The sequence below is a fragment of the Ammospiza nelsoni genome, chromosome 29 (genome assembly GCF_027579445.1).
Source record: "Ammospiza nelsoni isolate bAmmNel1 chromosome 29, bAmmNel1.pri, whole genome shotgun sequence".
Lineage (NCBI taxonomy): Eukaryota > Metazoa > Chordata > Aves > Passeriformes > Passerellidae > Ammospiza > Ammospiza nelsoni.
In genome coordinates this window covers 1,215,025-1,239,680 of record NC_080661.1, presented here as the reverse complement: position 1 = coordinate 1,239,680, position 24,656 = coordinate 1,215,025, and the positions used below count along the sequence as shown (strand labels likewise).

At 47.4% G+C, this 24,656-nt stretch overlaps 1 pseudogene; it reads left to right on the top strand.

Annotated features, from left to right (window-relative positions):
* Window positions 1-24,656, top strand: part of LOC132085194 (zinc finger protein 239-like) — a 130,125-nt pseudogene that overhangs the window by 53,167 nt on the left and 52,302 nt on the right.

Here is a 24,656-nt window from a genome sequence, read left to right as displayed (position 1 = left end):
TTTATGGATTTAAGAATACTTTTAGGTACTTTTAAGAATCTTCCTTCCCATGCTGAGTCTCTGAGAGGTTTTTGTGCCATCCTGGTCTCCAATTCTCTCCTCCAAAGGGTCCATGAGGAGCTTGTGTTGGGTATCTTCCCCCTTTCTGTTTTACAACAAAGATGGAACTGAAATAATTTTGTAATACTTTCTAAAAGCATCCAAACAAGCATGGGAATTAACAATACAGCAACAATCAGTAAGAAAATTAATAGTCCTGTTTTAGCTAGACATCATCCAACCCTTTTTTCCCCTGGATTGGAAGAGTTTATTGAACCAGTCTTTGTTTTCCACTTGAAGCTTCTTGAACCCTTCCTTCAGTACCTGAATGCTCTTGTGGATTGACTTGCTGCAGCTGAAGAGGTTCATGCAACATATCCCTCAGAGTCTACACAGCCATGCCCATGTGCCCAGAGTAAAAACTCTTTCTCTGTTCTGCAAGGTGGCATGTCTGATGGTCTCTATGTCTGAGACCAGGTCACTCAATGTGAGAGAGGTAGCATTGGTTTGCTTACTTAACAGGCACCCAAGATGGTCTAATTGTCCTAAAGCTTTAGCTGCAGCCACCCAAGGTAGTCCATATTGAGGGTGCTACCATCCAATACCTGGATTAAAGCTTGCAAAGCCATGTCTTTGATATCATCCAATACTTCTCTGGGGATACCTGCTGCTTGATCATCTGGTAGGCTGTGTTGTCCTTCTCCAGCTAGATGGTTGATTGTCCATTCAGATCTTGCCTCATTATTAGCATTATCTGCTATTATTGATTTAGTAAACACTTCCATCCCCCTTCCCACAGGGTGTATTCTGTAGGTGACAACAACATGGTCATAATACATTTTAAATCATAGGGGGTTAAGACGTGCTGTAAACATGGCCCTAATTAAGCCATTAAAACAAGGTAAGTCCTTCCTATGGTCTTTAGCTGCCCTACACAGATCCTTGATTTCACCATAAACCAATGGCTGATACCTGGGATTCTGCCCCCTTCTTTTATAACATACAGGGGCAATGAGGAATTTTGAGACCATATGCCAGTCTTCTTACTTTCCCAGGGATCTTCTGGGGTTGAGGGGAAGGTGGCTCTGAGGAGTCCAAACTGTCTTCCGGGGAGGAAGAATGACTTGGAGGAGAAACATTTGGATTAGAAATAGTGTGACAGTTGGGCTTAGCACCTTGAACATAGGGTTATATTGTTGCCAGAGGGTGATGCAAAAGGCGTCAGGTGTTGGGGAGGAAGGGCCTTGACCTAGGATGGCAGACTTCCAGGCTGGCCTTCTGGAGGCATGGCCCAGGGTACTGGGGGAGTGATTGACCGTGGAGGCATAACCTGTGGTTGTGGGGGTGAAGTCTGGAGGTTCATTCAGGGTGGAAGAGAAGGTTGTGGTAGCAGGAAGTGGAGCAGCCAAGATGGAGAGAAGATGGTCAGGGTGAGGGAGATCTGGAAAATTTTTAATGATCCACTTCATGATTGATTTTAATTTGTTCTTTGAAGATATTTGGTCACGATCAGTGAGAATTAACTTAAAACATCCATATATGCACCTTTCTACTTTGGACATCCAGCTACCCATTTTTCTCTTTCTCCGCCTTAGGTAGAACAGCCACTGGAACAGCCTAAATCAGTTATGGGATGTGGATGCATATTGTAAAAACACAGTAGCAAAATGGGCATTAATTGTCCTGTATTTCCCCAAACCCACCTGCAATCCTACGCAGGTGAAACTGTCATTGTCCCTGTGGATCCTGGCTGAGGTCACTCGAAGCAATGATGAATCTGCTGGCCTGGCACAATCCAAAATCCCGGGGAGCACTGGCCTATCCATCAGCTAACCCCAGCTGACATGACTGAATGTCAGGGTCCCTGTTTGTGCACCAAATGTCACAATGAAGGTGGCTCTGACAAACCTTTCTGGTTCCCCAACTTCAGGGCAAGGGTGGTGAAAATGAAAAGGAGCAGATGCTGGGGAAGATGAAACAGGAAAGCCTTATAAATATGATTGCCTGGCAAAAGATTTTGAGAATGGAGAAACTGTAAGTGAGATTGAAATGAAAGCAAGCTTTTAGATACCAAGCCTTAGTTACTGAACAACTGGAAAACAATGGTATGGCCGGCTGAAGGTAATCTTTTGATGTACCAATTCCCTCTGCTTGCAGACAGGTCCAAGGGTCAGAGCAGACCCTACTAGCTTGGCAGAAGAGGTCCAAATGGTAGTTTTTAGGGTTTAAAATATAACACAGTATGGCAATGTAAAGTTTCTTATAGGCTGTATGTAAATGCCATAAGATTTGTATCTTGTACTAGAGTGGTTAGTGAAAATTAGAATATGTGTCACAGAAGAAGATTTATTGTATTGTAACGGGAACTCCTCTCCTCTTTTGGACATCCATTTTGGGCGCCTCTTTTGAGCTCCTCTTTTGGGCCTGCTCCGAGCAGTGTCTGGCAGCTCCAAACAAGGCCCCTGCACCCACACCTGTTGGGATCTCTAGCTGGTCAGATTGACCCTGAGAAAAGTTCAAAAGTTTCTTTTCCCAGCCCAGCGCTTGAAGAAGGAGTCAGGGCTCTTCATTTCTCCATCTTAAGGTTGTTTATTTTATGTTATCTGTAAAAACTTTTCTCCTGCCCTGCCGAGGTCAGCTCAACAAGACAGTCCGAGGCATTCTGCCTGCCCCCAGGGCAGTGTTATGTCTTTATACTAAAAACTACATGTACAATGTTTACAATTACTTTCCAAAACCTATCACCTATGTTAGACAGTGAGCTTCTACTCTAAAGCAATCTCTAAGTGCCAACATCACAGCAGAAGATGGAGGCCAAGAAGAAGAAGGAGAAAGGCTGGATACACCCAGTTCCCTCCATCCTGCCTCCTGAACCCCCATACCAAAAATTCTAAAATCTACTTTTCTCCCCTGTGCTAACTTCACTGATATTCTACTTAACCTCTTGTGCCCTGCTGACCTTCATACAATGTTGGTAATTTGCTCCTCCATGGGTCATAATCAAAACCACAGGCATTTTGGACTCTGTGCCAGGGTCTTTGAGACCCCTGGCAGGGGTCTTGGTGCTCAGGACAGCCAGAGGGATGTCCTGGGTCCTGACACACACCCTTTGCAATAAACCACAAGTTCAAGACCTGGCTTCAGAGATCTATCATCTCCATCCATCCCAACTGTCCTACCCCCTGATGCTCCTACAAGCAGGATCAATGGAGTTACCAAAAAAAACTTTAGTAACAGGGTGAAAAACAATAAACATGGAGAAGTCGGGCACAGCATGAGGGGTGTGGGATCCAAATATCTGAGATAAAGGCGAAGCAACAATGTATACACTTGGGGGGTAGAACACTCTAGAACAAAAACCAAAGAGGGGAAACAAGTAACAAATAGGGGAGGAGAACTTGGACAACTTAGCATAACAACACTAAAGGCATATGAAGGAACCCTCAAGCTCACCCTAGGTTAAACAAATGATTCCCAGGGCTTCAAACTTGCACCCAGGTCTTCTAGGGTAAAATCTGGCTGACTCTGAGTTACAGCCAGGCTAACTCCCACACCGCTGCTTTGCTCTGGCCCCTTGGGACCATGTGACCCAACAGAGCCACAATGATGTCCTTGGTTCCACGAGGCTCTGCAGTGCCACAATGGCTCCTTCATTTCACAAGGCTAACAAATGTCACTTTGGTCCCCATGCAAAGGAAACCACAGAGCCCCCATGTTTCAGGAGTTGATGAACAGCAACCACCAGAGGCCAAGGCAAGCCTGACCTGTCTGTCCAGGCAGGTTTGCTTGGAGCAACCCTTGGATATTTGAAATTATGGATGTGGAGTCCTAATTTAAAACATTTGTGCATGGAGAAGAGGGATGGGTTTTTTTCATAAAAAGAAAAGCACAGAGCTCTTTCCAATGTTTGGGAAACAGGTGAGTGGTGCCCCTCAGGAGTCAAAGACCAGCCAGACTTGTCTGTCCTGGCAACTTTTGTCTGGCAGCAATCCTTGGATACACAGAAATTTGGAAGTGGAATCCAAATTTTGGCCATGCATGCCTGGAAAAAATGGACAGTTCTTTTCCATAAAAGAAGAGCCCAGAGCCCCAGTGTTTCCGGGGCAGATGGGAGCGGCCTTCCACATTCCAAGGTCCGCCAGACCTATCAGGTGATCCCTGAGAGACCAAGGCAGCCACACATATTTCATGTTCCCTTGCTTCCTCAGGGCCCTGCTGTGTCACAATGGCTCCTTGCTTCCATGAGGCCCTAAGGTGTCATAATGGCCCCTTGGCTACACAAGTCCTTAAAGGATCTTAATGGTCTCCATGGTTCCACAAGCCCAAGGCTGCACAGTGTCATAGTGGACTTTGGGTGTCCAATGGCCCCTTGGTTCCATTGGGGCCCAGTAGTGCAACAATGATTCCCTTGTTTCCACAACTTCCCATAGTGTCACAATGGCCCCTACCCTCCTTGAGGTCCTGCAGGGTCACAACGGTCTCCATGATTCCATGGGGCCTTGTAATGCCACAATGCTCTGCATTGATCCACAGTGCCCTGCAGGATCACAACAGCCCTTTGGCTCCACGAGGCCCTGAAATGCAGCAATGGCCTTTTGGTTCCACAAAGCCCTGCTGCTTCACACTGGTCCCTTGGGACCATGGGGCCCAACAGAGCCACAAAGATGTTCTTGGTTCCACAAGGCCCCATAGTGTCACAGTGCCCCCTTGGATCCATGGTACCCTGCAGGGTCACAATGTTCCTCTTGGTTCCTTAAGGCCCAACAGTGTAACAGGTTCCAAAAGGGCTTGCAGTGTCACCATGGCCCATTGGATCCACAATGCTCCGCAGTGTCACAATGGTCTCCATAGGAAGGAAACTAGTGAGCCCCAGTGGTGCAGGGGCAGTCACCAGAGAGGCAGTCACCAGAGACCATGTCTAGCCAGACTTGTGTCACCCTGATTTTTAAGATTTTCTAAGTCTTCTGATGTTGACATTCTTGTAGCGAACTTTCTCAACCACTTTCTGTAAATAACTCATTATTTTGCATTCCTTTATGGAGGAGGAGAGAGTTGAAGGGCTGTTGTTTTGACCAGTGTCATTGGAGAGGTGGCACTGTCACCTTCCAATCAGCTGTCACTTTTGTAAAACTATAAATGTTGGAGTCAGAAAACAAAATATCCCTTTTTCCTTCACCTTGAGAACAGTGGTGTGTGCTTCTGTTCTTTTGTGTTCTACAGTGAGATCTGGTGACCGCCTAAGTGTACTGCAGCCCAGGCTGAGACAGAGCGCAGATTGTCGGTGAGGTTGTATTGTTCCCCCTCTTTGGTGCTTTGTCTGTTGTTCTTGGGGTAATGGCAACCGCTGTGGGTTTCAAGGAGGATTCCCTCATTTTGGATGTCTGGACAGGGGTCCTGGAGTGGAAACAGGTTTCTGTTTCCTGGGATGATTTTGAGAGATTGTTTCTGTGGGCCTGAGAGCGAGAGCTCTTTTCGGACCCTGCGAAGGTGTTCTCCAGGGAGGCGCGGTTTCTCATGGGGGTGCGCCTCATGCAGGCCCTCTTTGATGATTGCACTGTAGAAGTGGGATCGCTGCTGATGCAGTGGAAGAAGTGTGAGGAGCTTTGGCAGGGGTCTGGTTCTTGCACCTCTCAGATTTCCCAGGGATGCTCTCCTGTCTCGGACGTGGACGAGGGAGAGTTTGAGTTTCTGTGTGATGTAGAGCCCTCCCCCTGGACCTAGGATGGTGTTTTGGGGAACAGGTCCAACTGGGGGATGGCTCTGTGGATTCGGCAGGTCATCCTTGCCTCGCCCTGTGCGGGCGGCAGGGCGGAGGGCGTGCTGTCCTCTCTTTGTGCCTTCCCGGCCTTTGAGGATCAGCCTCTGCCTCGGATGGAGTCTGATTCGGTGACAACTCTTTGTCCAAACTGCGGTGTTTCCACGACGTTCCCCCTGAGCACGGCAGGAGCAGGTCCAACCGCCTTCGAGTTGGGCTCATTGGTGGGGAGGGTGGCTTAACCCATCTCTGAGTCTGTGCAGTCTGCCAGGGATGCGCAGTCAGTGGAAGCCGTGGGGGTGTGGGGCCATGGACAGTGTTCCGTCTGGCCCCACTCTGGTGGGCAGGCAGCCCGCCCCACTCCACTTGGCCGGGGCAGTGCCCACTGTGGAGTCTTGCGGTTCAGGATGTGTCGACGGAAGGAGACCCAGACATCGGTTTGATCATCACAGGCCCCATTTTATTGATTAGTACGGCGGGTTAAATACAGTTAATAATAAGCTTCATACATATTGCAAAAGTTGAGCTCAGGATTGGTCAGCTTACATATCAGCATCTACGCCTACTTCTGCATTCCTATGGTTCTACTTTTGATACTTTTCACATATTCTCGGGATATATTCAGGACTAATCTCTACTCCCTCTCCTCATGTTGCAGCAAGGTCACTGCTGACCTTTCCTTTTAGCTTGCTGACTGCTGGCTTTTCTCCTTCAGCTTAACCAGCGGCATTATTTCAGCGTGGCCTTTCTCAACTAACCAATTATTAATAATACTCTCCACATTTCCCCCGTTTTCTTCTTGTGCAAGGAGATTAGTTTGCCATGTTTTTGCTATTGTACGGCTGACCATGTTTTGAATACAGTTAAAGATACAAGGCAAAATAAGCAAAAACAGTAAGATTATACCCAGCAGGCCTATAGCATAGATCACAAGGTTCCTCAGCCACGGTCCAAGTCCTAAGCCTTTAAGCCATTCGTCAATTCCTAAACCATCTTCTTCCTTAAGTTTGTGAAGTCCCTGTTGCAATTCTTTTATCTTAGTGTGAATGGACACCGAATGATCAGACAGATTCATGCAACACATTCCCTCAAACTCTTCACATCCATGCCCTTGTGCTAAGAGCAAAAAATCTACAGCAGCTCTATTCTGCAAAACAGCATGGTTAACACTTTGCACATCTGCCGTTAATATGTCTAGAATTTGTGATGTCTTGTTCAGCTCATCCCTTGCCCAGCATCCTAATTGTTTTGCTAAATTCATAGCTTTATTGGCAGATCCTCCTGGCAAGATAGTTGAAACCATCACTTGTTTGAATGTGCCCCAAAACCGTGGATCTCCTATCTTGCTGCAGTCTAAGTCATGTATGCTACGTTTTTTCCTGTTTGAATTTTGACTCAGCTGCATTAGCAAGGACACATTAGGGTGAAACAGTGACAATTTTCCCAAAAAACAGGGTCCACCCTGTGGTTTAGCTGGTATACCATTCCACGCCCTGTCTCCACAAATCAAAAATATTCCTGTGGGTAATTTCATTGGTGCGGTGATATTTGTGCTGTTACATTGACTGTAATGCTGTGGAGAGAATTCACTCACATTCAGGGATGAATCTAGGGTGGCCCATGTTTCTTTAGGTTGGTTTAAATTCTGAGCACCCAAAAGTCTGAAGCTAAACCATCCGCCAGCTGTAGTGTTAGATATGCTGGCATTCATACTTCCAAAAAGATCTAGTTCCTCAGGAGGAGAATGCAAAGAGGTGTTAAGTGATTGGATTAGTAAGCATTGACGATAGCCATCACTCTGACCTGCAGTATACCCTTGTTGCACTGGCAATGTGATGTTTGACATGTTAGACATACATAAGGTTTGGTTGTTTATCAAACTGCAAAATTCTCCAGGAGACCACACCGGAAGTCCCACCAGGCATGTTCGAAATGGGTTAGTGACTCCTCCAAGACTAAGACAAAGTGATGATTGGTTAGTTTGATTAGCAAGTGTCACCCATAAATTTTCCCTTGGTTGACTAAAGTGTGTTATTCCTACTGCTTCACTTGCTACAGCATTGAGCAGTATAAAAAGAACAAACCTCATTTTTCTTTCTGCTTGCTTTGCTTCTCACTTTCTTCCTTCTGCTTGTGTTGTTTTTCCTTTCTTCGCTGTCTTTTCCCTGGTTTGTTAGATTGTCTATTGTAAGGCTGAGTTAATTTTTGAATATACTGATCTAATTCTAAATCAGCATCCTTGCTCACAGGTATAGCATGAGGTAAGTTTGAAGGCAAATCAGCTTTACAGCGAGCTGCTATGATGCATGAGGCTTTATTAATTTCAAATATTCTAAGGTTTTCCTGCAACTTCCACCTAAGATATGCTATAATCACTTGTTCTTCACTCTCAAAAAGCTGTAATCCTGTCTGTCCTGGCAGGCCAGTACTTTGTTCAAGAGCTCTAACCCAGAAATAATTTTGAATCCACCTTCCAGAACAAGGGTTACACCATAAATAATCTACTGACCTCTGTGAATACCAATAAACCTGATTACAACCTGCACAATGCAAAGCTACCCATGCATAGCATTTATCATTATCCCTCTTGCAAACATAACAAGGAAGTGAATATAAGTAAGGACCAGTATGAAATTGTGGCTCTTCAATCCAAAGCAACCAATTCAATGGTGGTGATCGCAAAGCCTCTTCTGCCCTTTTACTGTATGAGGCTAACAGCTCAAGGTCTCTCTTTAACACAAGACGTATCTTATTTCGTAATCGTAGTTCTTGTTCGTTATCCTCCTCAACAACTATATCTTCCCGAGGGTCCCACAACTGTAAAAATGTTCTAATCATAGAAAATTAATTAGCAGTCACTGATACCCTTATTCAAATGAGACCCTTCCCCTTTTGCCTTCTTTTTCTTATCTGTCTTTAATCTTGCTGCTCCTGATTTCACTGGTCCTGCCACTTGCAAACTCAATTTTTGCAATTTGTCAATGCAGCAATCTAATGGTCTATCAGGATCCCCTTTGAAGGGTCCTACAATTGAATGCTGTGTTAAAGGCACTAATTTCCTACACCTTATAGAAACTATACGTGATTTACTTTGAACCTTAATTCTATTTACAATACATTGTACTTCCCATCGATAATAAGCAAGAATTTTCTGTTCAGGAGACTCATAAAGATTTAAAGCTATATATGCATTTTGCCCTGTTTGTCTCCTTAATTCATCTTGCCAGCTTTTACCCCACGTGTGCTCGTGTTCACAAGTATGACACCACAAATCCCACAATAATGATTGTTCTATCCAAAAAGTTCTTTCACAACCCCCACAACGTAGGGCTATCCAGGCAGCACAATGTGGATTGTGACAGTCAAGGCAATGTAGTTTCGCTGGATTCGTTAAACGAAAAGTTGATAATGAGTCAATAAAACCAATCAGCTCCTGGGCTGTCCGATAGTGACGTGTCAGTGCTTTGTCCAACGCTTCCGAGTACCCCTTCAATTGTAACAGTAGTGGTTGTAGGACTAGAAGCAGTTTCTTCCCCAGTCGCTCCCTGTCCTCCTCTGTAAGGTGATCCACCAGAGGCTGCATCAAAAACAAGTTTAGTCCACTTAGCAGGCACCCACAAAGGCCCTGTAGGTGAGGAAACACAAAGATACTCCCGACCCCAATATAATACGTTTGCAGGTTTATCCCATAATCCTGTACTCGGGTTCTTATACTTAACCCAGACCTCTGTTTCCTTAGTATTTTCCTGACCTGACCTTGGATGATGTTTCATTGCAGGGGGGGTATCATCTTCCCCAAAAATGCATAAATGGTTAATCACATACAAAACCTTAGACAAACATGCCTGTGGATCTGCCAAATCTTGATGTTTTTCAATATACTGCTTAAGGGTACCGTTTGCTCTTTCTACTATTGCCTGTCCAGTAGGAGAGTGTGGAATACCTGTCACGTGCTTAACAGACCACTGATTCAAAAATTTCCGACCCCTAGCACTTACATAAGCTGGACCATTATCGGTTTTAATACTCTTTGGAACTCCCATAACAGCGAAACAACTTAACAGGTGTCTGATAACATGTGTAGCTTTCTCTCCTGCCTGAGCCGTAGCCCATATGTAATGACTATATGTATCTATGGTGACGTGCACATGCTTGACTTTACCAAATCTGGCTATGTGTGTAACATCCATTTGCCATTTGTCATTTATTTCTAAACCTCGAGGATTAACCCCGATGCCTAGACCTATCCCACCATTATGATAACTACATGTTCGACATGCTCTGACAATGGCCCTGGCTTCTGACAAACTCAGCTCAAAGTGTTTTGCTAAACCTCTTGCATTTTGATGATACCTACTATGTGCTTCTCTGGCCAATGTGTGCTTGTCAATAGGACAAGAATTATCAATGGGTAGGGTAACCAATTTATCTGCACGTTCATTCCCTTCTCCTAAACCTTCAGACCACTTATGACTCCTAATATGAATCACAGAATATGCTGCATTTCTTTCTCGTAAAGCCTTCCTTAACTGTATCAGTAACTCATACAATCGTTTATTATTCACTTCCTTAATTGCTGCTTCCTCTATTCGTTTGGCTACTCCTGCAACATACATAGAGTCTGTGACCACATTTAAAGGCTCCTGTAAGTTGGACACTGTCCATACTACTGCTAACAATTCCAAAGTTTGTAAACTATCTGCAGGGTCTGCTGTGAGGAGTTGATGCTTCCATTGTCCTTTTTCTTGCCAGGTAACAGCAGCACGCCTTGATTTCTTTCCTGCATCCGTAAAAGCTGTAATAGCTCCTTCTATGGGGCGTTCTTCTCTCAAAGGTCGAGTAATCCAGTTCCATTCTGTCATCCATTGCAAAACTCTAGGCACTAATTTACTAGTCTCTACTTTAGCAGGTGACATCAATAATGCTTCTTGTAAATTCTTTGAATTAATCAAGTACCAGTCCAAGATTTCCTTTTCCATAGGCAATCTAATAGTAGCAGGTTCTCTACCATCCACTTCAAGAATTCTGAGACGCCCCTTTTTGATTAATGCAGCCAATTGTTCAATTTTTGAAGATATTGTTTTCTTATGCTGTAGTGGTGGTGATAACCATTCCAACACCCGTATCTCCCCCGTTTTCTTTTGCAACTGAGAGAGAGCACCAAGCAAGTGGCAAGGGCTATTCCAGATAATAAGGTCAATGGGGTGGTCGAGTTGTCGACGAGACACATACCCTTGCTGTACACAGTTACTAATTTGCTGCAAAGCAAGATGATGCTCCTTTGTCAGGTGTACAGGAGTAGTAGGGTCCACGCCTTTTAACAAAGGCCGTAGGGCTTCTAGTAAATTATTTGGTATTCCCACAATAGGCTTCAGCCACTGTAGGTCTCCCAGCAACTTCTGTGCATCATGTAGAGTTTTAATGTCCAATTGTAATTCCAATTTTTGTGGTATTACTATTTGATCTATCAGAGTCCATCCCAAATATTTCCAGGGCTTTGTGGATAAACGTAGGTGTCCCTTTTGTATATTGTTCCTGTACCAATTAATGGGCATGCATAAGACTCTCCCCTTTTAATGGCCATTGCTTAACCATCACCGGTGTATCCGTTTTCCAGGTGAGTGGAATGGGGAAAGTCCAAGCAATGGCAATTACCCCAAAGGGTGCTGATTAGTCAACACCACTCCTGTGAGCATGTTTGATGAAGGAAATAGAGGCCAATGTTGTGGCCACGCATCTGGAGAAATGATGCTAGTATCTGCTCCTCTATCCAATAATCCATAAAGGGTTATGCTTTGATGCCCATAAGTGATTTCAACCTTTTGCTTTGGTCTATTTTGTAAATCCACAGTTAAAAGTGTAACACCAGTAGAACCAAAACCTTTTTCATCCCGTGTTTGTCCAGTAAATGATTGTATTCCTGATGTCATTTGTGACAGTGGTACCAATTGTGCAATGCATTGTCCCTTTGTAATTTTAATCGGAGGATAAAGGGTGTAAACCATGATTTGTATTTCCCCTGTAAAGTCTGCATCAATAACACCAGGCAAAACAAATAATCCCAACATAGTTGTAGAAGAACGTCCCAGCAATAATGCTCCACATGTTTGTCCATTTAATATAAGAGGGCCCTTTACTCCAGTTGGTATCCTCTCAGGCCGGTTCGTCCTTAGTGCGACGTCTACTGCTGCTGCTAAGTCCAAGCCGAGGCTCCCGGTTGTTGCGGGTTGCAGACAGGACGTGGCAGCGATGTTACGGCAGCAGCTGGTGTCTCCGATGTCAGGCGGCAACTTGTGTCTGTCCCTCATTGCCACATCGGTAACACTTGATGAATGGTCTCGAGCCTCCTTACGTGACTGCCAGTGAGCCGTTTCGGAGAAAAGCAAGAGCAGCTAACACCTGATTTTGAGTAGACTCTGCTTGCTTTTACAATCCTAATCCTAATTCCTTTAAGGCTTCTGCTATAAATGCCTATGAAGCTGTTGGCATTAATGCCATTCACTCTAATGCTTCCTCAATAGTCCAATTTGCCCCTAAAGTAGCTAACACTCTTTGTGTTGCTGGATTGCTATTTTGCAAGGCACACTACTTCAATAGCGCCCTGCTACACCAGCCCGATCTATAGCAGTAGCTGTTCTATCGATAAAATTTCCAAATGATTCTTCTCTACCTTGTTTAATGCCCATATAAGCCGGTAACCCTCCTGGCTCTTTAACCATGTCTATTGCAGCACTAACTAACCACATAGACTCTCTAAGTTTATCTTCTCCCGATATCATCTGTGCCTCTGTACGTAAAAATGCCTCTAAGCCCATCAGCTCCTTTACTGTTACTCCATGTAATGGGTCATGTGCATTAAACAACAACTGCTGATGCTGAGTGAATATCAACCGAAATATTCCTCTTAAAACATTAGGACATAAAACCTGAGTATTAAAAAGATAATCTAGCATTTGCCTAACAGGTTCACTTTTTACTCCAAACTGACTAACCGTAGAACGTAGCTGAGTTAACAGCTTCCAATCTAAGGGAGTATATTCTGCTATATTATGCGTAAGGTTCCCCTGTGCATCATACTGTGGTGTGTATGTTACCGGACATGCAAGACTAGAGGCTATTTCCACCGCTTCACCATCCCCCATTTGCATTACTTCTTTTGCCAAAGCAGCCCAAGCTTCCCTCCTCTGTTTAGCCATCTCCCCCCATGGATCACGGTGTGCCCCTGGGATGGGATCTGGCTCTTTAAGGGTGCTATGTTGCTGGCGCTTCGGTGCAGACACCGAGTTTACGCACGGGGAAGGCAGTGAAGCAGAGGCTGGCTCGCGCGGGGGAAGCAGGGCAAGCGCCCCCCCCGCTGGAGCTGACAGTGAAACCGGAGCCGGCTCGAGCAGAGCCGGCCTGCGGGGGGCAATCAGCCCCTCCCCCGCCGAAGCTGTAACCGGAGCCGGCTCATTGAGGAGAAGCGGCGGAGGCAAGGCTGGCGGCGGAGGCGAAGCTGGCTTGCTCCCACCCCCACCGTCCGACCCGCCTGAAGCTGGTGGCGGAGGCAAAGCTGGTTTGCTCTTACCCCCACCATCCGACTCGCCCTCCCCCTCTGACAGGAAAGGTGCAGACGGTTCCACTGTGCCTATAGGAAAATCCTCCACACCACTTTGCTGGGGACTCTTAGGCATAAGTATCTTAGTTACAGAAGATGCCAGGGGATCATCCTCACGACCATACCCTATATTCCTCTTATGAGCTTCTGTTGCCCTTTCTGCTGCCTTTCTCTCAGAGACCTGCTGAAGTAACGTGTTATACACCACCCGCCATAATTTCCCGAATTTCTTTGCTGACTTATCATCGTCCAACACTGTATCCCACAATATTTCCCCAAACTTCTTCCACTCTGCTAGCTCATGAACTGTATGAGGATTAGAAAAGATACCTTTAGAATGGCCATAAGCTAATAACCCTGGTAACTCCTTTTTTAAATCTATCCCTTTTATCTCTCGCCACTCTAAATATGGGGCGAATAAATCATATGCCGCTTGCCTATCCATACCTATTAATCAGTGCACGCTGTTGCAGCTCTCCAGGCTCCGGCGGACACGTATTGGCTTAAGTCACAGTTGTGAACCTTAAGGGTGCTTCAAATTCCGGCACCGTCCCTGCTGCCGGGACCCAAACCCAACTTCCTCGACTGTGGCGTAATCCCTTTTTCTTTTAATCCGAGAAAAAAGGGCAGAGATTCGGTTATGCCCGCATTCTCCACCATTTGTCGACGGAAGGAGACCCAGACATCGGTTTGATCATCACAGGCCCCATTTTATTGATTAGTACGGCGGGTTAAATACAGTTAATAATAAGCTTCATACATATTGCAAAAGTTGAGCTCAGGATTGGTCAGCTTACATATCAGCATCTACGCCTACTTCTGCATTCCTATGGTTCTACTTTTGATACTTTTCACATATTCTCAGGATATATTCAGGACTAATCTCTACTCCCTCTCCTCATGTTGCAGCAAGGTCACTGCTGACCTTTCCTTTTAGCTTGCTGACTGCTGGCTTTTCTCCTTCAGCTTAACCAGCGGCATTATTTCAGTGTGGCCTTTCTCAGCTAACCAATTATTAATAATACTCTCCACAAGGATGGACGCTCATAGGTGCTGTGCCAGGCTCCCTTGTGCTGCTCTGCAGTGATGTGGCTCCGCGGGTCCCGCCTCTTACGGCATCCCCCTCCTCCCCCATGCTGGGGGCCGGGGGCCCCGTGCTGGTCTCATCCCAGTCCACACTGGGTTTGCAGGCCATGCTGGCACCTGTGCCTGCCAAGGCATCCCCTGCTGCGGCTGTGGTGCGACAGGGTGCTGAGGTATTTACCTTTAGTGCAAATGCTGACACGGCCAGTGGGAGGCTGGTGGGTTCCCGGGGCCGTGGTGCCTCCTCGTTGAATTTGTGGATGTTTCTCTCATGCCAGGTGACTGTGTGTCTGAGGAACCCTGTATGTTTCTGGCAAGAAGCCAATAATAAAACCGATGAGATGTCTGAGCCTGCCTCCTCGCGGCATCCGCAGGGTTGCAGAGTGGGGTCCTCTGGCTCTGCCGGTGCTGCAGGGGGTGCAGGGGTGAGTGGTGTTGACCTGCCTCCCAGTCGATCATCTACCCTTGTCCCTCTGGGGCCCAAGGACCGGAACACAGCAGGTGCTGTGGCTTTGCCAGGGACTTCCCAGGCTTTCCCTGTGCTCAGGGGTGTTACTCATAACACCCATCAACCCCTTTCATATAAGCTGGAGGGGGAAGGTCGTGATGCGGTTGCTCAGCATGGTTTGGGGTCTGCTGAGGTTATGCAGACTCTCCGGAGGGTTGCTATGGACGTGCTGATGCCTCATGACCTCTGTCGTGTGGCGTCGTGTCTTTTTGACCCTGTGCAGTTTGATGTTTTTGAGACCAAGTGGTCTCATTTGGCAGCCGATGCGGTGGTGCAGAATGTTGTGCTGGGGCCACAGGACCCCAGGCGTGTGGATGTCGCTGACATGCTGTTGGGAACAGGGATTTATGAAAATACTCAGGGGCAGAGTGGATTCGATCCCCTTGTGCTTGACCAGTGCCACACACTGGGCATGGCAGTGATTGTTCAGACCCTGGAAATGGCTGCTCCGAGGTAGCCATTTGCGACCATTGTCCAGGGGGATGATTTGATGAGCCTTTCATGGCATTTGTGGCAAGGCTGGCTGCCTCTGTGGAGAGGCAGGTGCCTGATCCTGTGGCAAGGAGGATTGTGATTGCAAACCTTGCGAGGTGTAATTGCAATGATGCTTGTAGGAGGGTCATAGCAGCTGTGCCTGGTTTTCCTGCTGTCTCCCAGATGGCAGAGGCCTGTGCGGACATCATCCCCTCGGGCTGGAAGTTGGCTGCTGTGGCTGCCACTGTGCAGCCAGTCTGGGTGGCACCGCAGGGCAAGGCGGCCACAGCAGGGGACTGTGCAGGGTGGCAAGAAGTGGGGGAAGAAAGCATGGAAGGTCAAATTCCCCATGCTCTTGTGTGGTCAGTGTGGTAGGCCGAATCACATGTCCATTATCTGCAAGGTGACTGTTCATGTTAATGGCCAGGGTTTACCGGACTCAGGAAACGTGAAGCAGAGCGTGCAGCAGGGACATGCCCAGACACAAGCTTCTCTCCATACCCAGGAGCCAATGGAGGTCTCCTTTCCCAGCTTGCAGCCAGCACCCACGGATCAGCAGGTGTGGATGTCTGCACTGCAGCAACAGTTGTCTTAGAATCTTGTAAAATACACAAGGCTCTCCTGGATGCCTTTGATCCCTTGGGTGGGGGCATGAGTGCTCTCCTTATGGGGAGGTCTAGTGCCACCCTTCAGGGCATCATTGTGCACCTGGGGCTCATTGATGCAGATTTCACAGGGCAGATTTGTGCCATGGTCTCCACACCCACCCCCTCCCGTCATGATCCCAAAAGGGACACGACTTGCTCAACTTGTGCCTTTTAAGTCCTCTGTTCGCAGGACAGCTGACCAGTTGTGTGGAGCTGGTGGCTTTGGATCCACTGGGCTGCCTCAAGTTCACTGGACTGCGGTCCTGACCAAGGACGGTTACGAGATGCTGTGTACCCTGTCCATTCCTGGTGCGACGCTGTCGGAGATCCACCTCTGCAGGCTTCTTGACAGCCTGGCCCTCGGAGTGGCCCCTGGATCCGGTGGAGACATCTGTTGTGGGCCTGGGAGGGACGGCACAATGCTACGTGAGCCTGCAGCCCGTGCTGCTCATGAACCCAGAGGGACAGATGGCCTGGGTTAGGCCTCATGTTACTTCAACTCCTCCCAACCTCTGGGGGAGGGATGTTCTGTCTGTCTGGGGGGTGCGCATCGAGACAGATTTTTGATGTGGGCCACTGCGATGAAGGACGCAGAGTGTCCTGCACCTCCTATACGGTGGCTGCTGGACAAGCCTGTCTGGGAGAAGCAGTGGCCCCTCCCTCAAGATAAATTGGTCACTCTTCAGAATCTGGTGCAGGAACAGTTGGACCTGGGTCATCTGGAGCCTTCTACCATTCCCTGGAACACTCCGTTCTTCTGCATCAAAAGGAAATCTGGGAAATGGAGGTTGTTGCAAGACCTCCGTAAGGTTAATGCCGTGATGGAAAGCATGGGAACATTGCAGGCGGGCATGCCATCGCCTACCATGCTTACTGCAGACTGGCCAGTCCTCATTGTGGATCTGAAGGATCGTTTCTTTATGATTCCTTTGCATCCCGATGACAGATCAAAGTTTGCCTTCTCAGTTCCAGCGATTAACGAGACTGAACCTGCACAGAGATATCAATGGAGGACATTGCCCCAGGGCATGTGTAATTCTCCTACCATATGCCAGTGGTATGTGGCCTGTGCCTTGTGTGGAGTTGGCAAGCAGTTTCCTGATGCGCGTCTGTAGCATTATATGGACGACATTTTGGTGGCCGTGTCCACCCAGGATGAGCTGCTGAGGATTCAGCCTCCGTTGCTTGATGCTTTGCATGCTCATGGACTGCAGGTGGCTCCAGAAAAGGTTCAAAAACAACCACCTTGGAAGAACTTGGAGGTCAAAATTCTGGAATGGACGATCTGTCACCAGGAGGTGCAATTTGTGCATTCTGTGAAGACACTGAATGATGCTCAGAAATTGGTAGGTGTCATCACTTGGTTACATCTGTACTTGGGGCTAACCGACGCACAGCTGTCTCCTCTGTCTGATTTGTTGAAATGAGACTCTGATCTAAAGTCACCTCGCACACTGACCCCTGAGGCACTTAAGGCATTGGAGGTGGTTCAGCAAGCTGTTTCAATGCTTGCCAAGGTTATCGCATTGATCCCTCCGTTGCTGTCACTGTGTTCATCACCACTCCAGATTCATATCCCACGGGCATCATTGGCCAATGGAGTGACAAATGGTCTGATTCCTTGCATGTGTTGGAATGGGTTTTCCTGTCCCATCAGCCGCAGAAGACGGCAGCTGCATTGTTTGAGCTGATTGCTCGCTTGATAATCAAATGCCGACAACGGTGTTTGCAATTGATGGGTGCGGATCCTGCAAAGATCATACTCCTGGTGCAATGGGAGGATTTTGACTGGAGCTTTGCAAACAGTGTGTCCCTGCAGAGTGCTCTGGAAAATTTTTCAGGGCAGGTCATTTATCATCTGCCCAGTCATTGGCTACTGCATATGGCGAAATCCACACCAATTTCTTTGCAGCCCAAGAATAGTCAGGAGCCTGTGCAAGGACCCACCGTCTTCAGGTTCAGGGAAAACAGGAAAAGCCATTGTTACCTGGAGGGACAGATCTGAGTGGCAGGTTCTGGAAGGCCATGAGGATGGGTCAGCCCAATTGGTTGTAACTGAGGGCTGCTGTTATGGCATTTGAGAAATTTTCCCAGGAACCTTTCAACTTGGTCACGGATTACGCCCATGTGGCTGATATTGCACACCAGTTAGGTCATTTGGTTTTGAAGGAGGTCGGTAATCCTGCCTTGTTTCATTTACTGAAGACCTTGTGGTGTGCCATTCAGGCCTGGGTTCATTCATTCTATGTTCTGCATGTGAGTAGTCACACCAGTTTGCCAGGCTTTATAGTGGAAGGTAATGTGAGGGCTGACAAGTTGGCTAACCCAGCGTGGGTAGCACCTCAGCCTGATACACTCGCGCAGGCCAAGGCATCCCGTGGGTTTTTCCACCAAAATGCACATACCCTGCAGAAGCAGTTTCAGCCGACGCCAGCTGAGGCTCGTGACATTGTTGAGTCATGTGATGACTGCCATGCACTTGCTCCGCCTTTGCTGGCTGGGGTAAATTCCAGAGGCCTTAGGGCCTTGGAGCTTTGGCAGACCGATGTCACCCAGGTCGCCGAGTTTGGCCGGCTCAAGTATGTGCATGTCACTGTGGACATGTTCTCCTCTGCGATGTGGGCTTTGGCTCACACTGGGGAGAAGGCTCATGATGTCCTTGCCCACTGGAGGCAGGCCTTTGCCGTTCTGGGCGTACCTTCTGCAGGTCCTGCTTGCGCATCGCAAATGGTGTGGCAGTTCCTGCAGTTGTGGGGTGTCTCGCAAAAGTTTTGTATCCCTCATTCTCCGACTGGTCAAGGTATTGTAGAACGCGCTCATGGTACTCTGAAGCAGGTTCTTCAAAAACAAAAACGGGGAATGCAGGGTGAAACCCCGCACAGTCAGTTGGCAAAAGTTTTGTGTGCAGTCAATCATCTCACAGTGCCACAGAACTCAAATAATCTTGTCACTTTGAATCACCATCTCTCATTGCAGGCTGCAGACAAGGCACATCAGCATCGAGTGAAGGTTCGGGTGTGGAATTTATTCACCAAGCAGTGGGAAGGTCCCTATGACCTTATCGCTTTGGGGCGCAGGTATGTTTGTGTATCTACAGATACTGGGGTATGCTGGGTACCTTCGAAGTGTGTTTGCCCTGACCTGCGACCGCAGAGACAGAATCCAGCCGACGAGCAAGATGGAAACCGTGACCAACCTGAAAGGCATCAAGCGGGTGAATTGTCAGATGCAGATGATGAGAGTGATCACTCTGATGATTCCTCCGCAAGTGGGCACTGAACATTGTTCATGTTTTCTTTTTCATATTGTTCATTTTCTTTTTTTCTTTTTTAAATGGAAAAGGGTGAGATGTCGTCCTGGTATTTTAAGATTTTCTAAGCCTTCTGATGTTGACATTCTTGTAGTGAACTTTCTCACACACTTTCTGTAAATAACTCATTGTTTTGCATTTCTTTATGGAGGAGGAGATGGTTGATGCACTGTTGGTTTGTCCAGTGTCATTGGAGAGATGGGACAGTGACCCTCCAATCCACTGTCACTTTTGGAAAACTGTAAATGTTGGAGTCAGAAAATAAACTTGCCCTTTTTACTTCACCTTGAGAACAACAAGGTGAGCTTGTGTTCTTTCGTGTCCTATAGTGACACTCCTGGGCTAGCGACTCCCTCTGAGTGGGGCCTCTCCCAGCCAGGAACTCTCCTGTTTGCTGCACTCAGTGATCCTGAACAAGGACGGAGCCTGGGCCGATCCCCCCATTCCTCCAGGCTCAACCCTTCGCCCACTGGGTAGATGCCAAAGCATCCACAGGGAACATTTCCTGCCTTCAGGGGAATTTCTCACAGGTGCCTTGCACTGAAGGTGAGGGTCTGTCCGAAAATCTTTCATTTTTGCCTCACAACTGTCATGAAGAGAAAAGACACTGAAAGGTTAAAAACTGTTGAGCCAATTGGGAAAGAAAGTATTATGCTTATTCAGTGTGTTCACAGGTGGTGTTTGCAGAACATGCCATGCTGTACTTGAAAGATGCATGCTGCCCTTTCTGAACAATGGATCTGGACTTCCTCCCTACCTCCTGACCTGGCTGGTCTGAGCTCTGGAGTGGTTCCCCCTCTCCAAGGGAAGACCCCTCTTTCCTGTCTTCAACCACCATGACAGACAAATAGAGAGGTGAGCCTCTTCTTCAAGGAACCAAGACAAGACAAGAAAAACCCCCTTGGCTACCCCCTGGCACCCCCCTGGCACCCCCTTGGCACCCCCTGGGACTGAACCCCCCCAGCTCAGGGGGGGGGTGTGCATGAAGGGGGAAAACTGTCCAGAATAAACGCACCTGCGAAGCATTTGGCCATGAAAACAATGGAATAAGCACCCCCTCCTTTTGTTCCTATTCTTTTCCCCTCCTTGGAAACCTTATTTCGACCACCCTTCCCCCAACGAAAAACAGTATATTTTGGGGTGCAATCTGACCGTGCTTTGAGATCTCCCTGGGACATGCACCAGTGAGCTTCGACGGCTGGACCCCCAAAGGACAATGACACGTTTCGGTAGCTATACCCCACCTGACCTTCTTTCCTCCCTCTTCCCTTGTCTTACCCTTTTCTTCCCTAGATTCCCTAATCAAATGCTTATTCAGCTGTGGTTATTATCAATAAAATTGCATTTTGTTGATTTGTTACTGCAAACCACCTGTGCCTTGTTGGTTATTTTGCACCAAAAAATCATCCGTCACCCGTTCACTCGGGCGGATCTCGACAACTGACTCTTAGTTTCTGTGTGCACAGAGGAGTGTCTGTGCTGGGGAAATGTGGCAGAAATGCTGCTCTCAGAGGGGTTTGAGTGCCTTGGATAGCTGAGTCAGTCATGCCTGTAAGGAAGGTCAAGTCACAAGGTCTAATCTAAGTTAAATGCTGCTAAGAGTTGCTCTTTTGCTAAGTTGTTAAGTTTAAGTTATTAGCTAAGTTAAATACTGTTAAATGTCATTTCTCTGTTGAATTGCAAAGTCATAAGTTAAACGTTAGGTTAAATACTGTTAAGTGCTGTTCTTTTGTTAAATTGTCAAGTTTAAAGTATCAGTCAAGTTTATGTTAAGTCCTGTTAAGTTTGAGCTCTGTTAAGCTTTAAGGCCGTATTCCTTTTATCCTTGCCCTCACTTTCCTTGTGTCATACACACACACACACACACACACACACACACACACACACACACACAGGCAGTTCTCGGGTAATTTCTGGTTTGATTGCCTGGATTTGGTTTGGTTTTGTTGTTCCTTGTTTCCTTGGTGTGCCTGAAGTGTCCAGTCAGGAGCAGAGTGATTCTTACCAAGGAACTTTGCCATGCTGTCCCTTAATATTAAATCTGGTTTTGGCTGATCCCTTGCCAGGGGTTTTTCAGCGCTCTCAAGGCCTCGTTGGTAACAGGGTGAAGGAGCCCTGGCCCAGGCTCTGGCCCTGGGGGACACGGGGATGCTGCCAGGGGGTCCCTGTCCCCCTGTGCCACCCCCAGGGCCCCGGCCCCCCGTCCCTGTGTCAGGCTCTGGGGTCGATCTCGTGGAACATCCTCTGGGGGAGGCTGCAGGGCCAGGGGTGGGGGGACCTGGGGGGACAGGGGACCCCGCTGTGCACGGGCAGGGTTGGACTGCTCTGGGGGGAGCTGTGAGGGGGGCCGGGGCAGAGTGACCTCCCCAGGGACCTCACACTGCCCCTGTGATGTAACACAGCCATCTGTGATGTCACACAGCCCCTGTGATGTCACAGAGCCAACTCTGAGATGTCACCCTGTGATGTGATACCGCTGCTCTGATTTGGTGGTGTTCACAGGTGTCCCAGGACAAGGGAAAAGAAGAGAATCTTGACTCCATGTTTCAAAAGGCTGATTTATTATTTTATTATATATATTATATTAAAAGAAAATTATATATTAAAACTATACTTAAAGAATAGAAGAAAGTAATTCATCAGAAGGCTAGCAAGGAGTAGAAAGGAATGGAATGATTATAAAGTCTTGTGACCGACCAGAGAGTCCGAGACAGTCCTGTGATTGGCCATTAATTAGAAACAGCCACATGAGACCAATCAAAGATGTACCAGTTGCATTCCGCAGCAACAGATAATTATTGTTTACCTTTTGTTTCTAAGGCCTCTCAGCTTCTCAGGAGAAAAATCCTGGCAAAGGATCTTTCATAAAATATGTCTGTGTCACTCTGTGATGTCACAGAAGACTCTGTGATATCACACAGTCACACAGTGACATCATAGTCTGTTTTGTGATGTCACAGCCAGTTCTTTGATGTTACTTAGTCACCCAGTGATGTCACAACCCACTCTCTGGTTTCACAGACCCACCCTCTATGATGGCAGAGTCTGCACTGTGGCATCACATCCTACTTCATGACATCACAGCCAGCTCTGTGATGTAACAATCCCTTCAGTGATTGTCACAAAACCCTCTCTGTGATTTCATACTGCCACTCTGTAATGTCACAACACACACTTTGACATCACAGCCTGCTCCATGATGCCATACAGCCATGCCATGGTGTCACAGCTTGCTCTATGATGTCCCACAATCCCCTCCATGTTGCTGTATCTGCTCAATGACCTCACACAACAAACTCTGTGATGTCAGAGCCCAATCTGTGACCTCACACAGCCCACTCTGTGCTGTCACACAGCCCTTTGCTGACATCCCAGCTGCTCTGTGCCTCTGTGACACAGCTCCAGAGGTGCTGCTGTGACACAGCCCCCTCGGGGCCATCCCACAGCCCCTGCCAGTGCTGAGCCCCTGTGAGCTCTGTCTGTGCCCTGCTGGTGTCCCTGAGGGGCCCTGGCAGCGTCCCAGCCCTGCTGGGCTGTGCACAGGAGCTGCTCCTGGCCAGAGCTGTCTCTCTGCAGCGCTGCCCTTGCCAGGAGCTGCCTCTGGGCCAGGAGCCCAGCCCAGCTCAGCAGCACAGACACAGCACAGGGACTTTAATCACCCTCTGGGGCTTTGGTGCTCTTTGCATCAGACTCAGTCCCTCAGAGTGTGCTCAAAAAACTTCTCAAGGACTCAAAAAGAGAGTGCAACACTGAAGTTTCTCATACTTTAAATAGATCCATCTGAGGGACACGACTGAGAAAGTCTCCCCAGGTTCCAGGCAGAGCAGAACACTGGTGGCATTGATGACAGATGGTGACAAGCATGGAAAAGGTGTCTCTGATGCTGAGCAAACCTGTGTCTCTGTCCCTTCAGGCTGTCGGCATCCCCTGGCTGCCCCACCTGGCTGGGCCCTTTCTTTGCTGACAGCTCTGCCTCCTGCCTGCCCACACAAAGCCTTGGGCTGCTCCAGGCTCCTTCTGGGGGATGTGCTGCACCACAGCCCTGCCCTGGCAGGGAAATTCCTTTCTCCTGGTGTCCAGTCTGGGTCGTCCCCGCTGCTCTTGGAATTATTTTTTTCTTTCTCTGGTTCTTCTCTACTATGTGAAAAGGATCCACCATCTATGAAAATGATAGTGGAGCCCTGGAAAAAGTTAAAGATAGAATCTAAAATGTTACATTTTGTGCTTTCCCAGATCAACTGCACCTGCGTAAGCAGTATGATAAATTATATAATTGTTAGATGTGATGATTGTTTAGTAATTAAATATAATTATTATATAACCATAAGAAGAATAATGAGAAACTATTTTGGAAATTCAGAGAGGGGCTAAATTTATGTATACAATAGAACAATAGAAGTTTAATATTTAACATGAAAGTTATGTAATGATAGAGTATAAAACATGATCATTTTGGATGTTTGGTCAGAGTTAGATTTGGGTTGAATATACCCCTGACACTCAGAGCTCTTTAATAAAAAGCACCGCATAAAATCCCCCGTGATTATGTTTTTGAACGTTAACATTTTGGGACCCCCAGATTGGACACTTGTGGGTGCTGCTGAGCGAGTTCGCGACTCGATCACGCTCCAGCCGGCACCGAGGGATTCTCAGGGAGCCCATCGGCCGCGACCGCTTCCGCCGCTCACAAACGTCCCCGGGAGAAAGGTAAGGTGCTTTTTACTTTGGTTTGGGTGCCTGCCAATAAGACGCAGCAAAAGCTACGCTTGGTTGGGCTAAAGGAATTCCTGTTGGTGTAAGCCTAGGTGCTGTTCTGTAAGACAATCGCGAAAGTGTTGTGGGTTCGGCATTTGTGGTGTATTTGAAATGGAGAAACTTAAAGGGATTTTGGGCAGTAACACCGCTATCCCACAAAATTCTCCTTTGGGGCGCTTATTAGCACATTGGAAACAGGGTAATTTTGGGGAAGAATTATGTAAAACTAAGTTGATTGATTATTGTAATTCATGGTTGCCAGAATATGCCTTGGAGAATGGCGAAAAATGGCCAAAATATGGTACTCTGAAATATAACACTATTTCATGGTTGATGTTGCTTTTTAAACAAGAAGGAAAATGGGATGAAGTACCATATGTTGATCTGTTTTTCTACTTACGGGGAAAGCCAGAATGGCAGGATGAATGTGGATTATTAGTGGTTAAAACATCTGCAAAGTGTGGGGTTTGTGAGGAACGTTGTTTAGA